At 43.4% G+C, this 18637-nt stretch overlaps 1 protein-coding gene across 2 annotated transcripts in view; it reads left to right on the top strand.

Moving 5' to 3' along the window:
* Positions 1–3077: 3077 nt before the first annotated feature.
* Positions 3078–18637, top strand: part of LOC105810512 (chromosome unknown open reading frame, human C4orf19) — an 89499-nt gene continuing 73939 nt past the window's right edge. The window contains exon 1 of one of the 2 annotated variants that reach the window (XM_012644504.1): positions 3078–3125. The gene's annotated coding sequence lies outside the window, so the exon portion shown is untranslated. The remainder of the gene's footprint in view (positions 3126–18637) is intronic. The other variant, XM_012644507.1, reaches the window with a different exon arrangement.

Below are 18637 nucleotides of genomic sequence, written 5' to 3'. Positions count from 1 at the left end.
TACATAGGTAATAATCAGATGAAACTTTGTATCTAGTTGTCATGAAACAATTGTTCTGAGAGAAACTTAAAATCAAGGTGTTAAGAAAAAAATCTAAGACATTATCAACCAGTTTATTGCCCACATCTTCACATGGCTGAGACTAACATTTAAAATCTACCCCCAGTGAAAACTATTCCATTACCCATGCTGGGGAATTTCTTATTAGATTCTAATCTATGTCCTTTAGGTTGAAGGTTAAACTCTCTTCTTTTTTGGTTCTCAGAGAAAATATAGAGAAGTTGATCAATATTTGCATAAAAGCATACAAATGGAGTTTGTTGTTTAAATATCTTCTTTCTTAGAGTCAAGGACATAACAAATATTGCATGCTTGCTATATCTGAGGCATTATGTTATGTTCCACGATGATTTGAAATTAGTCACACATAGCTCCTGGTGTCCAGAATCCGGCAATCTAAAAAAGACTCAACTAAACCAGACATGAAGCTGATAAAAAGTTGTTAATAAAAGTGAAATCCAAGTGCTAAGGGTACACTGCAGAGGAACAATGAACTCTACCTGGGAATCAAAAAGGTTGACCAAGAGGAGACAGAGAGCTGAGGCTGGACTAGTAAGTAGGACTTAGCTGCCAATGTCAGAAAAACGTGTCAGGTGAAGGGAGCTGCAGGAGCAAAAACAGAGAGTTGAAGCACATTCTAGATGACTTCCAACACTATGTTGGGATTGTAGACTTTATTCAGTGATCATTAGGGAGCTATGAAAACTTTTCGAGAAGGGAGATGCCCTAGATGGAATGGTATTTTAGAATGAGTCAGGCAGTACTTTGTCAGATGGATTGGAGATCGGATGGAAGAGACCAGAAGCTGGGAGACCAGTAAATACTATTCCAATGATCTGAGATAGAAAGTGTAAGAACTTGATCTTAGGACAACAGCAGTGAAAACACTAAGAAGAGGGGCAATTCTAGAGTGATTTCAGGGATTTAGTCGGTAGAGGTAGGTGATGAAGGGAAGGGAAAACTCAAATAATTCCAGCTCCAATTGTAGAGTTCCAATAGCAGAGTTACAAAATGTTAAGTAAATAGGAGATCAAAGGGGGGTAAATCATAAAATAAACATAGACCTAGAGAGTTTAAAGATAAAACATCCATGCAGGCAATTGGAAATATGCTATCCACCCCGTGGAGAAATCTGAGATAAAAGATCCTATCAGTTATTTCTCTCGAGCCCTTACTACAATGCCTAATATGGTGGGGGGGGAGGGGTTTATAATGTAAGTGGATACCATAAATTTTTAGAAAGTTTGTTTCTCTTTTTAGAACTATTTGACAAGTTTGCAACTATACTGACAAATCCACTCAAATAAATTAGCTTTCCTATCTTTCATGACTCATTGGTTGGGAACAATTTATACAGCAATGAAAACATGAACACACCTAAAAAACGAAGTGAATCATGGTACTTTCATCCCAGCCGGCATCAAGAAACCACAGGTTTTTCTTCCATATTTTTCCGAGGGCCCTCTCAGGTCTCCATTTGGCATCCTAAGTGATCTGTACGAAGTGCAGACTACACTTTGTTAGACACGAGGATGGCTGTTTCGGTGTATCAACATGACAGCGTATATAATGCTGGTAACTGGGCATCACAGATCTCAACAGCACCTCTGGCTTTGCAGAATCTCGGCCTTTAACAGATCACGGGAGCTTAGCCAGCTGCTTCAGCATACTCAGAGCAGCGGTTCTCAAACTGGAGTGTGTATCTCCTGTTAAAACACAAATTTCTTCATCTTCCCTGATCCCCACTATTTCGGAATCAATGTCTGGGGTGGGGCCCAAGAATTTGCATTTTTCCTAAATTCTCCCAGATGAGGCTGATTCTGCTAGTCTGGGAACCATACTTTAAAACTCAAGACAAATACCAAAGTCTTTTTGGACAGAATAACGGAACCGATAAATGTATGAATATCCCGTGGACATTACTGAAGTGTGGACTAGAAGATGGACATGAGGGACGTTCACTGTAACAAAATGTTTTTATCCGAAAATGACATAAAACATGTAATTTCCCTCAAATCTACCACTTTGCAGCGGGCAGCTACTACAAAACAGGGAGGATCCAAAAAACGAGTCTTCGTCCATACAGCGTGGAAGACGTGTGAATGCAGCTGGACTCACTACAGTAGACACACTGAAAAATCAAGGACAGCACCCCCATCTTTAAGTAGCACTTCGTCCCGTTGCCTCTCCGGCGTCTTGTTTTACCCTAACTCTCCAGGGATGAGTGAAAAGCAACGAGAGAGGAGGGTAAGCTAGGTGGCGCAGTTGCTTAACACGTTTTCCTGGCAGCCCAGCATTCGCTTTGGAGCACAGGTGGAAAAAATGTCCAATCCTTAAATAGTATTTTAGGGTAAAGCAACCAGTTCCCACCCGCCTCACGTATATGAATTGCAACAACTACGAGCGTGGAGCTCAGTGGTTTGGATGGGGTGTAGCAGCCAAGGTCCTAAGACCTCAGGAAAAGAAAGGGAAGGAGGGAGACGAAGCGGAACCTGGGGTTCATCGAACTCCCGCGGTGGCCTCTAGGGTGCGGGCGAGCGCGGGCAACCTCCCGGGCATTGCCATCGCGGCTCACACCGCACGCGGCCGTGCGCACGCCAGGTCCAAGCGGCCGGCGCTAGCACTGAGGACACCGGAAAACGCGCGGTGCACGGGGGCATGGGGCGCAGCTCTATCTGCCAGCGGTGCAGCTATTTATCCCCCACTTACGTCCCCGCTCGCAGAAGCCTCCCTTCTCGACAGCACCGGAGGAAAGTAGGCGCCGCGAAGTTTCCCGGCAGGCGGGCGGCCGGCGTCCGTGCTCGGAGGCCGAGCTCCCGGATTCTCCGCGGCTCGGGCCGGGAGGGGCCGCACGTCTGGCTCCCGCCCGAGCCCCGGCGCCGCCGCGCAGGTAAAGGGTTACGGCGCCGGGAGGCTCGCCCGCCGCCACGTGACGCGCCGGCCCAATGGCCGCGCCGGGGCGGCCCCTGGAGCGCGGGCCGGGCGCGCTGGGCCGCTCGCGTCTCCCCGCGCGGCCGCCGAGGCCGGCGAAGCCATGGGCGCCGCGACGCCGCCGCCGGCCGCAGGTAGGGACCGTCCCCGGCCCGCGCGGGAGCGGGCTCGCGTCCTGCGAACCCGGCTTTGGGCTGCGGTTTCCCCGACTTCTCCGGCGGGTCATTTTTTATTTGCTGATTTGCTTTTGCCCTGGGGGGAAAATGGGGGGAGGCGCTTTGCAGTTTGATAACTTCAGGAAGATTCTTGTCATTCAACAAAGGCGCTGCCAGATAGGCAAAACCGGGCGGGAGAGGGCACTTTTCAAATTCCCAAAACTAAAGACCAAGACGTTTGTCGAGCTTGGCATCTAATTGGCTGTGAGAAACACTTTTGCATTTAAATCCCTGATTAATGAACTTCCAGCAGCGCCTGAGAACTTGAGTTGGAAAACTGCAAGAGATTTCCCCTTATTTCTGTGCCCCCTCCCCCATTTTTAAGCGTCTGTTTTTTAATAAAACGGAAATGGAATGTGACCGCCGCTGTTTCTCTGAAATGCCCTTGGGTCCCAGGGCTTGCCCCCGCGGGGCGCCGGCAGGGGTGGGGGAGAGGTCGGTGCCGGGAGGCAGCACGCAGGGGCGAGGGCGCCAGGTGCAAGCAGCTGGATGGTCACAAAATGTTTGCTAAATATTTAATAATTAGGCAAGCATCTCCCAGGTCGATTACTTGGGTTGCATTGACCTTGGCAGCCTTGATGAGGTGAGATTTTCACAAACCACCACTGAAGAATTTTTCCAGTGATACAAGGCATAAATCAATGTTTTTTCCCGCAGCACTGTAATTAACCTTAAAAACAAAATAAAAACTCCCTTGAATGACTTAGTACATTTTCTTTTCCATCTCGGTATAAAAGTTTGCCCAGTGAATTTAGAGGAAGTCAGTGTTCCATGAGGAGGTTCAAATCATTAAAGAATAGGGTGTTTATTTTCTTCCTGTCACTATTTATGGGAGAGCATTACTGATGGGCTTCTCACCATGGCTGGTGGATGTCCTGGGTTGTTGTAGCCAAGGTCTTGTGAGGAGTAAAATCTGGAGAAAAGATGAGAAACATTTGAGAGTTGAATGAGAAAGAAATGGAAAGTGGTTGCTGTTTTTAAAGATAATAGATTCTGTATTTGCTGGGTTTCCCCCCATTTCATCCTTCAGTTAATACTATTTTAGGGGTGAGACAGATAGTAAAGCTTCTAAATCTAAACACCAGTGACTACAGAACACCTTATGGTCCCTGATGTAAAACCACTGTCATGAGGCAGATAATTGAAACAATAATTTGAAGCTCCAAAGGTGAAGTCAAATGCTTGGGCTATTTGTATTTCCCCGAAGCGTGATGCGTCAGTTGTTTTGGTCACTGAGGGGAAATAGAGCAGCTGCTGATACAGGAAGGGGAGGCATGGCTTATTTCTCTTCTTCGCCCACTCTGTGTCCATCCTTTGACCCTGTTTCTTCATTCATTCAGCAAGTATGTGACAGGTGCCTCTTTGATGGCACTTGGCCCCATGGCCTGGTCCTCTTTGGTTCTCAAGATTTAGATATTGAATGATATCTAAAGATAAATAGGACTAATCTTAGCTATGTTTCAAAGAGCTTTTTTGCATATCCAGAGTTTAAAACTAAACAAAAATTTGCATATCAATTAAACATGTTCCATTATCCTAAACATGGAATGATTCCCTTGACTTCCCACCTAGAGCCTCTCTAAACCTGGAAACACTCTCTAGCTAACCTCTGGCCAGAACCCGGTGGCAGCCCAAGGGCAGAGTGCAGGTACGGCCCTTTTTCCTTCTGGAACCGCCCTGCCCTTGGTACCCAGAAGCCCATTGACTGTGCTTCTTGGAACTGACTCCAGTTTCCAAACACTTGAATACCAACCTCCCAGTAGCTGGGTTTCCTCTCCCTACGCTGGGTTTCACATTGCCCTAGTTACACAATTTCTCTAGTAACCCTGAATCGTGGGCTCTGTTTTGGGTCTTGGTTAAATAATACCTACCCCTTGCTTGTCTTTTTTCTTTTTAAAAAATTTTTTGGTCATTAGACTGATTATCTGGTTACAGAGAGACTTTCTAGGTATCTAGCAAAAAAAAGTTGGGAAGAGTTGGTAGGCATGTCCTAGGGGAGAGCAAACTTAGAGCCTTTACCCATTGGCAAGTCAGATGGGTCACCCAGTTGTAGCCTTTCTAGAGTGTCTGTTCTTAACCACTGAGCCATCCTGCCACCCTAGTTGTAGTCTTTCTTATTACGGTTATCCCTGGAATGCTGTTTAAGAGAATAAACTGAAATTATTCATCTACTCGCACCCTTTCACTTGAGAATACCATGGTCCCACAGAGGCTGGAATCTTCAGAAGGACTGTAGATCATCAAACGATTCTATCCTAAAACATCCTTAAAACACCAAGCTGATGAATGTGTCCTACAGCAGATAATTAAAAGAACTCAAAACACTGACTCAGAGAGTTGTCAGGCATCTTAGAAAAGATGCTCCTGAGTTGCAGTGAATATTATTAACATATGACAAAAGGAATATCGTGTCTCAAGTTTTATCACAAGCAGTGAACTCTGTTTTATTCAGGGCACATGGTTCTCGAAAGTTAAATGAAACCCTGACCTGGCCTTGGAGATATCATGTGTGTAGACCCAGAAATGCCAGATAGTTGGTGAGATTTTGGGGACACAGTCCTTGTCTCTAGGGACCTTACAGTCTTGGGAGAAGCCGCTGAAGGATTTTAAGCAGAGCAGATCTCTGTCTTAGAAAGTTCACTCAGGCTGCAATCAGAATAATGAAACAGGGAAGATACTAACAAGACCAAAAGCAGCTGCTGCAAAAGTCCACATGAGAAGAGAGAGGAAAGTGAATCAATTCAAAGATATTTAGGAAAGCAGTGGTATTACAGATTTTAACTGTAAGAAACTGTTAGGTGACTCGAATCTCTGACATCATTTCAAAATACATATTTTCCCAGGTAGATAAAAATAGGACCCATTTCGCTACAGTGTTCTTCATCTGGACTTGAACGCCTGTAGGGCCCCTCAGGTTTGTTTCCATCACAGAAAAAAGCTTCTGATAAAGAATGAGGCAATTATATTTCACATCTTCAACAACCTAGTCCTTCTTTCTGTAGACTTAAATGTATACATCTGAAGGCAAAGTTAAGGTGAACTGTTGCCCTCATATTATATACACATTCTCTGACGTAGCTTAACTCCTCTGGGAGTAAAAGTGTCCTGACTTTTGATTGTTTAACACTAGTGGAAGTGGACGGTAGAATGGCCTTTCTTTTTTTTTTTTTTTTTTTTTTGGTTTCAATTGGCCACAACATGGCTTACTATTTGGATCTTAATGACTTAACAAGAATGAAGAAAGAAAAAAAAAAGGAAAAGACATAGCTTGCTGCATGTCACAGAGAGGACCGTATTATATTTGCAGGAGTCTTAGTGGTATGTGAGAAGCACATATGCCTCTGAAAAAAGAACAGTCACCTTAGTTGTTGACTCGCTGCCACATGCATAGCTTTTTAATACAATGAGTATTTGGTTCCATTTTTAATTTATTAATTCACTTGATCATTGGTTCTAGAGTGGATCTCTACACACAAGAGTTTTGAAATTCGATTCTCATGTTAATTCTTTTCCCAACATTTGGCAATTGAGTATAGTACGTATCTTGGTCATGTAGTGGAACAAATGCAAAGATTTGATTCTTTATTGCTGCAAACAACAGTATCTCTTTTATTTGATGGTCAGATTGCGAACAACCTCAGTCCTCCATAATATTTATTGCAACCTAGAAATGAATAAAAGATTTACTTACACCTGCGAATTGTTAAGAGCCACATACTTAGATAACCACGAGAACTTACATGGCATTTCACTTCTGATTCCTGATGAGCTTGGCTACCTGGGTTCCTGGTCCACAGCAAGTAGAGCCACCTTTTAGGTTCAAGGTATGGCTCTTAAGATAACTGTGAAACGTGGTCACAACCAACTGCCAGACAGTGAAGACAATACAGTGAAGGTTATCTTTGATTAAACCCTAAAATACAAGAAAACTTAAATTGCGTTCAGAACTGGTAGCAAGGAAGTAAGTACTGACTGCATTTTGGAAAAATGTACCTTCAGTCCTTTCTAGAGCTGGCAAAGAACCCTAGAGGATACTTGATCTAGCTACCTTAATTTACAGATGAGGAAACTGAGTCACAACAGGTTAAATGATTTTTCCAAGGTCATATGGCTGCCATTGGAAAAGCTACTGGGACCAGAATCTAAGAGTCCTAATTCCTGGTTCAGTCATCTTCCTACTACTGCCTAAGAAATACAAATTTTAGTACTATGGAAAACTCGTTTTCTATTAAGTATAATATTAAGTATTATGTTTTTCCAAAATAGCCACTGTTCATTTAGAAATTACTTATATATACAGTATCAGTTACATGCAGCTGTGTAACAAACCACCCCAAGCATAGTGGCTTAAAACAACCACCATTTATTTACCTTATGGTTCCGTGGATCAGCAGCTTGGGCTGGGCTCGCCTGGGCTCATCTCTTGGTCTTGTACAGGCTCCGTTGTGCATGTGTGGTCACTAAGGTGGCTCTGCTTCTGAGTGTTAGCCACCGTCAGCTGAGTCACCGGGGAGCAGCTGAGCCTCACGTTTGTCATCGTTCAGCAGGCTGGCCTGGGCTTGTGCGTGTGTCAGCTCAGCATGGTTGCAAGAGGGAAACAAGGCCCCTTGAGGCCTAGGGTCAGGCTGACGCAGTTCATTCACTTCTACTCCAGTCTATTTTAAAATCATGTCAAGAGGCCAGCTCAGATTTAAGGGGTGGAGAAATAGACTCTACCCTTTGATGGGAAGGGCTGCCAAGTCACATTAGAGGATGGCGGTGGATTCAGGGAGGATGGAGAATTGTGGCCATTTTCACAATCTACTAACTTATCTAATTCAATTCTCACAACAACGCTGGAGTTTAAGGCCGAATTCCTCTTTTACAGGTGAAGAAACTGAGGTCCAGACGTGTTAGTCTGGACTGGCAGGGAGTGCAGCTGGTGAGTGAGGGGCCCGGCGCTGGCACTTGGGTCTGTCTGACTCCAAAGCCCACGCTCCGGACCACAGTGCAGCTCCGCCCCTCTGCGTTATGCCACAGGGAAGGGTGGGATTATTACTCAATACCATGCAGCTCAGAGTTTTGCATGAAAAAAATCTAACTTTAATAATACTTTTTCTTTGTTTACATGCTAAAAGAAATAAAATCCAACATGATCGTGCCCTTAAAGAACATATGTTCTCATTTATATGTGTGTGTATGTACACACATGCTATTTAACGATAGGATTCAGAGTAAAGAGACATAAGCAGACTGGATTATCAGAGAAACTTAGTAGAGGATGAAGATAATGAGTTCAGGGGAGCCGTGGAAAAGACACATTTGAAAAGCATAAGATCTATTAATAGCTTAAAAGATCCTCACATCATTTATATAAAATAGGTAATATTCCTGCTGTACACGCGGAGTTATTTGCTCCAGATCACACAGCTAAAACCTGATCAAGATGGCATTCAAACCCATGTCTATGTATCTCAAAATACTACTCCTCCCCCCATTTTGTTCAATAAGCCAATAGGCTTTGCTCCTCAAAGTGGGGTCCAAGGACCAACAGCGTGATGGTCACCTGGGGGCTTGTTAGATTGTCGGAAATGCAGAGTCTTGACTCCAACCTCCATCTGCTGGATCGGAATCTGCGTCTTAGCGAGAGGCCCCGATGGCTAATGAGCACAGTGAAGTCCAAGAGGCCCTGCACTGACGGGAGCTTGGGGAAGTGACTGTATTAAGATCAGCAACAGAGGATGGAAGAGCTTCCTAGCCAGAGGGAACAGCAAGAGCAGAGGCCTGAGTCAGCTCCACAGCTTTGCGGCAAGTGGAGGGATTCCCAGTCTAGAGGAGAGGCGCGATTTTTGCAGTAGAGGCAAGTAGTGTGAGACTGGTGGGCTCACCGCAGATCCTGACGAAATCTGCTTTCTGGGAAGGTTCGTCAGGAACAGTGAGCCTGATTGTAAGGTTTGCTGTCGTGTAGGCGCGCGGTGAGGATAGCTGAGACTCAGGTAGGGATGGAGGACATGGAGGAGAAAGGGCCAGTCTGGGAGGTATTTCAAGGCACATCCCGTAGGACGTGATGCCAGATTGGATTCTGAGGGAAGAAAGGGAGAAGGTGGAGACCATTCTGGACTGCCAGGTTCCGAATTGTGCTTCCTAACCCTCAGGTTGGGATGTTATCTTTGCATTCTTTACGGCTGAAAAAGAAGGATACTTTTTGGTGGTAGTGGTTTGAGTTTTTGTTTGTTTGTTTATTTGTTTGTTTTAAGGCAGCTTCCCTCATTCCTTGGAAATATAGGAGTTTTCCAATTTTTGCTAAGAGGCAGTTCAAACATTAAAATTCCAAATCTACATGCCCACGTTTATTAGGCCTTCCCAACTACCCTGTGACATGTGTACAGGTAGGATTATTATGATCCTTTCATTGTTAAGGACACTGAGACTTGGAGATTTGACTCAGGCAAGATTTGAACCCAGGTCTGCTGGCTCCAAGCCCAGTGCTGTGTTTGTCCACTAACGCACTCTGTAAGTTTTCTGTTTGGTCTTTGGAGGAGATTATCAAACTGATCATCTTCTTGGTTTTGTTTTGTGTTCTCATATACACTCATCCAAACTTGGAAAGATGCTTCATGTTTATATTTATGATTTTGAAGTAATTATTTCATGGAAACTTGAAAATGCCTCATTAAAAACTGGTTTCCTCTCACACGTGGTTTTCTTATTTCGTGGAATCCACATGTTGATTACAATGGCAACAACCCACACTTTGTATTTCAAATGATGTGAGCTATTTTGTAGGCCTTCCCTTTGATTCTTTGAGTGATGAAAAGATTTTGATCTTTTTAATCAATTTTTAAGCCTATTTCTTAAGTAACTAAACTGAGACTTTAAAAATGTCCATAGATGACCTCCCCTTTTATGGGTAAGAAAACCAAGGCCTGGAGAGAGGAAGGGACCTGTTCAAGGATAACCCCGCAAGTCAGAGATAACCCTAGGCTTGGGATAACCGTATGCTAACCTCTCCCCCACCCAGTCCTGCACTTTCTGACGAAGCGACTTCAAGGCAGTTCTTTTCCCTACGGTGGCATTTCCCAGCCACTGACAAGCAGTGTGGGGAAGTAGAAAGAGCTCACATTTTAAAGTCACGATGACCTGAGTTTGAATCCTGGTTTGCATAATAGCTACCTGGCATGTAACCAAATACATTTGACGCTATAGTCATTCTAAAGAGAACCATAAAACAGAGTTAATTGGCTAGATTGTCAAGATTTGGTTTATAATTTTTGTACATTCTCCTTTAAACCTGACGAGACAAGTTTTATGATCATCACTAGGATTTGGCTTTGGTGAAGGAAGCCAGATGTTCTAGGAGTGGACATAATAAACACTCCGCAGAGATAGCTGCACCCCAGGCAGGCGCCCCGCCTCGGACCACTGCCAGGCCTGATCCCCACGCAGATGCGTTCAGGCCTTGCTGTCCATGCCACGCTTTCGGCCTTCAAAGACGGAAGGCCGGTGTTCCCTGGTCTGCAGCACAAGGCTAAGCTGCGGCTCTGGGGCGGTGAACCTGAAAACAAAGGCAGGGAGAGAAGTCACAGCTTACTGGTGAGGAGAGAGTTAGAGGGTTGTTTTTGTAATACCCTGCCTAGATTTGAGGATTTAATGGGGCAAAAGGAATGTTACTTTTATGTAACAACAACCACAAAAGCTAAAAGAGTAAAATTACTGAAATTGCAACCCTTAACAGGCAGTCACCTTTTAAGAGTTACCTAGACAAACCAACAGCAAAACAAGCACACAAAAACACGAGCATTCACCGCGGGTGTGACTGGGCAAGACCCAGGTCCACCCACACCCTAAGTCGGAAATCGTGGGAATCCTCCTCCCAAACACAGATGACGGCACCACGTGCACATTCGTTCCCACGAAATCTCCCCGCACTTCTGTCTGCAGGAGTCCACCGATGCAGCATACGCGAGCCCTTCGGAAAGAACCTCGGGCGCAGGGGCTGTGTTTCCTGCCATCACTGAGCTACTTAGGCCACTGCACTTCCCGAGTGAGTCTCAAAGGAGGAAACGCTTGGCCACTTGGAGTCAGGCCCGCTGTCCCCGAGAGACCGGGATGAGGGCTGGGCTCTCGTCAGGTTTGAACATTGGCTCTGCCACTTGTTGTGGAACCTCAGGAGTTTCACTGAATCTCCCCGGATCTCAGCTTCTTTATCTGAAAAACTGGACGCTGACTACTTCCCCTAACACACGTCTACCTAGCAGAGTCCACACTTGGGCAACGCAGACTTTAGTAAATCTGAGTCTCAGCCTCTGTGGCCTCCTGTTTTCTCAAACATAAAAGGAGACGTGGAGGCCAGAGCAGGATCGCGGGGCTCAGAACGGAAGGAGAGGACGGGCGGCCTCGAGGGCACACGTCTTCTCACGGCTGCCCACCTGCTCCTTAGATAAAGCCACGTGGCGTAGCCCGTGCTCCCAAGCCTCCGCACAGCAGATGTCCCCTAAATTTCTAAGTGTCTACCTAAGTGTCTGTCCAGGCATAGTTTTAAATGCTTCCTGAACATAACTGTACTTCAAGCAGGCGAAGAACTTGGGGGTAAAGACAGTGTCATCTCCATGTTTGCACTGGCGCGAAGTAGGGAGGGTGCCGAGGACTTCGAGTGAGGGAGCAAAGTGAAGCTCTTTGAGAAAGCAAAACCTATCTCCATGCCGAAACGATCACGGTGTAAGTGGAGACTAAGAGGACTGTAAATATGGAGAAATGAGAGCTAAGGAAGGTGACCTCTTCTGGTTCTCGTCTCCATGAAGGATTTTCAAAATGACTAAATTGGCGTGTATAGTACTTAAAAGAGAGAGCCAGGGCCTTGCTTTTAGAATGTAATATATTCTTCATCCCTCACTTTGTGAGTTTAAAAGTTGGACTTTTTAAAAAATATTGTAATATGTTCTGCCTGTGGGGGGCCCATTCTAGTGAGTGAACCTAGTGCCATAAAAAGCTTTTTTGTTCTATTAACGTCTAGAATAAAATCGAAACGCCCTTTTAGTGAGCTAGCGTCTGTGGGGGGGAAGCACTGTGCGAGGTGGTGGGGATGCAAAGGTGAGCCGAACAGACGCGACACAGTCTCGTGGGGAGGCAGCATAACACGACCACACACACACACCACTCCACGCTCCGGTGCGGCGGCAGGGAGGGCGCTGGCACCGCTAGGGGTAGCGCGGGAGCTGTGGCTCACTCTCCTGACCGAGACGGGGAAGGGATGTCAGCTGGGATCCAAAAGCCGAGAGAGCCCTCACTGGCAGAGGGAGTCACGGAGCGGGAGAGCGACTGGCTTGCTGACGGGGCCCCTGGTGGATGGTGTCCCGAGAATGTCTTGAGCACAGGAGCAGCAGGAGAGGTAGGCAGTAGCCAGGTCCCGCAGGGCCTTGTAGGCCCCATGCCGTAAACTGACCTCAGCTAATCTGGGTCTTCCTACATATGAGGTCCCTCTTGGTGGGTGTTGAAACCTCCAGGATTTAAAGGTAGGTGAGGATAAAGGTCTCCTTCCTCGCAGCCTCAGCACTTGGTCTCGGGTTTGACTCAGCCTCGCAAGGCACCACTGATTAGTAAGCAGGAATGGGAACATCCGTACATCCTGTCCGGGAAGCTTGGTGAAGTCCCTCCTTTTGTTCTTTTAGTTTCTGCACCTGCATCTTTCACGGAAAGTTCATTAGAGGCAAATGTGACACTCTTCTAGAAGGGTTGAGCTCACCTAACAGCTTAATTTAAGCAGCAGGAATTCTTTGAACTAGCCACTGGGCAAAGCATTTTTCGTGAACAAGCACTGGGAACCACTGGGAAGGGTACAGGCTACTGAACTGCTGTAACCTACCCTGTTGATGTAAGAGTGGGAATGCCTCCCACCATGCTGTTTCTAGCCAGTCCACACTCTTACACAAAACTGATTTCACCGAGGAAAAATAACTTCTTACATCCATTTTGCTGATTCATAAAGTCCTTTGTGTTCACTAGAGAGAAAGAAGCTAGCATGCCTCTACAAGCCACCCGTGCCTTCTGCTTCATTCTAACTAACCATCTCTGAAGTGTATACTAGGAATCATATTAACTAATTTAATCAACATCCTAGGGTACAGATTAAAAGTACACTTATAAATCCCAGACTGTCTATGCTGACATATCTGAAAGCAAATTATGGACAATACCACCAGTTATAGTCAGTGGTCTTTATCTGGAGAACAGTGAGAAGGTCTTGAACCGGGAAGTGGTAAGATTTACGTCTCTGGCCGCAGTGTAGGAAGCAAGAAGGCAAGACTTGGAGAGAGAGAATCAATTAAGGGACTATTACATGAGAAGAGGTTGTTCCCGCTCCACTTGAGTAAAATAGAGGCAATTAGCGAGAAGCAGATGGATTCCTTACATGTTATGTGAGATCACCAGCATCTAGTGACGGATTGGAAATGGGAAATAAAGGAGGACGTGTCAAGATTGGATTTTAGGACCCGGGTATACAAGGAGTTTTGCTGCAGTGTAATTGGTGATCAAAAAAAAAAATTCATAAGTCATCAATGTACATTGGTTAAATAAAGCACAAATTATAGATATAATGGAGTACTCTGCACTGATTGAAAAATGAGATACATTAATATATGAAGTGATATTATGGGAAGATATTCAGGATATAGTCTTAAGTTTTTAAAAATTCGTTGAAGAAAAATGCACTAGTATTTCATTTTAATAAAATAGTCATAATTTTAATTAGCGCTTAACAGAAAATATCTGGAAGAATAAATTTCAGACTGATACCCGGAAATTACAGAGCATTTGCCATCAACGTTTGACGTTTCTATGCTCTGGGTTGTTTGCAACTCCCATGTTAACTTCTGTAATCAGAGAAAGCAGACATTGCAGTCAAAGAGGAAACTACCCTACTTCTATCGTGAACGCTTCTCATTGTCCTGTCTTAAAATGATTGCTCTCTCTTTTGAACACACAAACCACACACATTCCAGCATGTTATATCCAAAAAGGGCTTTACATGTCATTTCGTTCAACAATCCCATTTCACATATGAGGAAGCTGAAGTCCAGAGAGACTAATGGTTTAGCCAAAGTCACACAACCCTACATTAATAGCAGAGCCAAGACTAGAACCCAGGGCTATGCTGACTTGTGGTCTAGAATTCTTTCTACAATAAGCTAAGTCTCCCCTAGTACTCACTGTATCTGTGAATAACTTGGCTTTCCTTGGACTGCCAAGTAAATAAACTTGTCTTTGTCCTTCAGTAAATCATGTGCTCAAACTCAGACAGTCAATGTCCAGTATTGTGCTCACACACTGCAGAGCACTCATTAAAACAACCGACAGACTTCAGTTAGACTTCAGATCTAAGGGGTGAGACTACAATGCAGGAAAGAGAAAGATTCCCACTCTTGGCTGTACTCACACAGTGCTCTGGAGCTCGTGTGCACATGCATGCTCTCTCTCGCCACACACACACACACACACACACACACACACACACATACACAGTAACAATAAACTAGTTGCCTAATATTAACAGGTTACACTGGAGAATTAGACTTTGGATTGAAGGGAATGTCAGTGGCTCTCTTCTCACGGCAACAATATACCAATACCCTGAACTTCCTAAAGGAAGTGGCATTGCTGTTCAAGGCATACTTTTAATTCATTGACAATTTCATTGTTTTCCCCCAGATGTGGGAACTTTTGTTCAATGACTCTCATAGACCCTTTCCACAGAATGTGTTTCAGGGACTGTTCTTATCTCACAGAAATACAGCCAACCCTGGCCTGATTGTGGGCCCAGAGCAGTGTTTCTGATTGTCACCCCTCGTGTTTGGGGGTGCAGCCCAATGAGTGCTTCCAAATCACTACTCACCGACATAAACCTCTTCCCAAAGGCAGCTCACCTTGTCCCTTGTGGGGGACCAGCGGCTCCCCAGGGGTGATGAGGCAGTTGCCCCGTCTGTTAAGGGCTGTGTTTGACCCTTCACCTCTGGGGTCTGATTCTTTTCTCCTCCTTCCCTGAAGCTAATCAGAATGCTTTTGTCTGTGCCGGTTCCACTTAGCATCTGGTGTTCATCACCTAAATGAGCCACTGTCTTTCAGGAACTACTCTGCTCTCCACCTCCCATTTTGCAAATTTGTTGAGCTTGTTTCCAGTATTTTATTAATGTATTTTAACTCAACATTTTCCACGTCCTAAACATTTCTATTTTTAAGTTACCATCTGCTTGATTTTTAGACTCTGTATATCCACATACATAGGTACGTTTGAATAAAGTTCAGTTTTAAACTCTTTCAAACCAGTTTTTCTTTCTCCTGTTGCTAATCTTGTGTGAGTTTGCAATGCTATAAGTATTTAAGGTATCCATATAATGCATTTTATACTTTTATCTTAAAATTAGGAAAAAACAAAACAAGTTAAGTCTCATAACTATGATATGCCTTTAAATTGTATCAGCAAACTAAGTATTTTGATACACAGTCACGCACCTCATAAGACGTTTTGGTCAACAGCAGACCACACATATGATGACAGTGGTCCCATGAGATCGTAATGCCTTATTTTTACTGTAACTTTTGTATGTTTTAGATACACAGGTACTTACCATTGTGTTACAGTTGCCTTTTCTATGTTTGGATACACAAGTACTTACCAATGTGTTAGAAACGCCTGCAGTATTCAGGACAGTGACATGCTGTACAAGTTTGTAGCCTTGGAGCAATAGGATATACCATGTAGCCTAGGTGTGTCATAGGCTATACCATCTCAGTCTGTGTAAGGACAGTCTATAATGTTTGCAGAGTGACAAAATCACCTAACGATGCATTTCTCAGAACATGTTCCTGTCATTAAGCAATGCATAACTGTAATGAAAAAAGGATAACTTAATGTACTAATACAGGGTGTCCCAAAAGTCACCATACATAGAGAAAATGGGAAATTGTAGCTAAATTTAACTACAATTTAATTAATTTAGCTACAATTTCCCATACATTAAATTTAGCTACAATTTCCCATTCTCCCTATGTATGGCGACTTTTGGGACACCCTGTAATTATTTTCTCCTCAGTCAGCTATAATTCTGCCTTTCAATAAGCTTACATTGTTTTATTGAAAAATGCAGAAATTTCATTCCCAATAAGCTTCTGGAATACTAACCTCACGTAGAGGCTGCGTGCTGTAGTCAAAGGGAGAATGCATAGGTGAATAGCCAGTAGACCTTTGCAAGTGAAACAGGAAGGAATGTGATTGAACCGCAGCCCGAATAGAGTCAGAAAATTCAAAGACATCAGTAGAAGATAACAAGATTGTAAGGTCCTGGAGGGGCTATTAAGAGAGTTGGTGCTATCTCTATATAACCCAGACCTAGACTGTATGTATTTGCACCTTCAGAAGTACCTGGAAGAGTTTGTTTCTCATTGTTCTTTTTAGCTATATACCCAGATTGAGCAATAATCTATCAGACTGATAGTATCCTTGGTATGAGATATAGTTACTGAATTTTCTAGTAAAATGCAGAACATTGTAGATGGACAACAGGATAGATCATTTGAATCAGTCTGCCCTGAAACTCAAGGATTGATATTCCTCATAACTTGACCCTTGCATATCTGGGCATAGACCAGTTATCTGCTTTACCAAGAACAGTGATCATATTCCCTCCCAAACAGATATGGCAAAACATTTTTATGCCACTTGGGAGATATAGTTTGCATGCATAAACATTAGGGAAAATAACTAATTTTGGAATTTAAAATTTCCATGAAAGAGTTAGAATGTAAAAGTGTCTGTAGGTATAATTAAGGACTAGACCAGGGGACTCACTTAGGTTCCTTAATATACATAATCAATAAAGTAGTACTTTCCATCCATTTTTTTTCTTCATAAAGTTTTGAGAGTAAAGAAATGTAAGAAAAACATTAATTACCTCACAATCAAAAGGACAGAAATGCTTTCCTGCTAGAAATGCTCAGTTGGGACCGATTAAGAAATGTGTATTTCTGATGAAAGGACAGAGGGAGCCAAAGGGTGAAAGGTGCTGTGCCTTTAAATTCAAAGAGATTTTATAATCGTTCTCGAAGTTTCTATTTTCATTTGTTTCCTTTGGGTGGAAAATGAAAAAATATTTGCCTACTCTGTAGTACTAGTCTTCACGCATGTGTTTGCAAATTACCTTCCCCATGAAAAGGCTGTAGGCAATTCATTGGTGATGGCTTTTCTTATTAAATGTTTGCAAATGTATGAATTTCTACACCAAAAATTGGTAAGTTCATTTTATATCTGAGAGTCAGGTATAAGAGAAGATATCTCTGAGATGCTTTAAAAGTCTAACACTTTAGGAATTAAAAATTGGGCTTTCTAGTTATATATTATCCCAGAAGCTACCTTATATGATCAGTATTTCCACTATAAGTCAGTTATTATCTAAGTTGTGATGAACCTTAATGTTTATTCTAAATAACATTGTTTGGAGAATCAATTTGCTTGTCCAAATACGTTTTTTAATGTTTGGAAAATATCTTTAAATTATTTTGACTGGCTATGTGGCAATGTATTTTTTTTCCTTAAAGGAATTAAAATTCCAATAGTTCAGAAATTATTATTCACTCAACAGATATGTATTGGACGTTTCCCATATTTCTCATATACTATGGAGAAAGTATGTCAGCCTTCCTGAAACCACACAGTGTTTCTTTCCCCCAAATGGAGAACTTTAATTTGCAAATAAAATTTTTAAGCACTATACTCCCACATCATGCATTGGATATTTTTTAAAAGAAAAACTTTAGACAAAGTAAATTTCACAGAGTTTTTGTACAAAGAACAATTCATGAGTCAAGCAGCACTCAGAGCCAGAAGAGGTTCAGAGAGCTCCCCTCCATGGCATGAGCAGTGAGCTTTTAAGCTGAACTGGGAAGTACAGAGATAACTTGATTGGTTACCTCGGGTCATCTGCCTTACGTAGGCATGGTCTGATCAGCTGCCTGTGATTGGCTGAAACTTAGCTACTTGTTACAAATATATATATATATATATATATACTCCTAGGTTCAGTTTTGGTTTGTTTATGTATTAAGTTATGTTGCAGTTTGTTATATAGGAACTCAAAGTCCGGAGACAGCCTCAGGCTATTGGGCTGCTGCTTGTTTTGTTTTCACAGTACGGAAATGCATTCTTCGTGTTTGTGGAGATGAACAAACATGAGCAAACAGGCTAGGCTTTGTGCTCTCTGCTGACCAGGACGCAGAGGTGAACAGTCCCTGTCCTCATGTGGCTTGCAGTATGTACTGGGAAAAATGAACAGTAAATAATCCTTACATAAAAATAGAACTTAAACTGTGGTGCAGCAAAGGAAAGATCAAAGGGATGTATGATAGCCTGTATGGCATCCCATTTAAATGGGGAGGGGTGAAAAAGCAGGGAATGCCTTTCA

The sequence above is a fragment of the Propithecus coquereli genome, unplaced genomic scaffold (genome assembly GCF_000956105.1).
Source record: "Propithecus coquereli isolate 6110/MARCELLA unplaced genomic scaffold, Pcoq_1.0 Scaffold213, whole genome shotgun sequence".
In the NCBI taxonomy this organism is placed as follows: Eukaryota; Metazoa; Chordata; class Mammalia; order Primates; family Indriidae; genus Propithecus; species Propithecus coquereli.
Note: the sequence above shows the minus strand (reverse complement) of the source record. Positions and strands in the feature narration are given on the sequence as shown.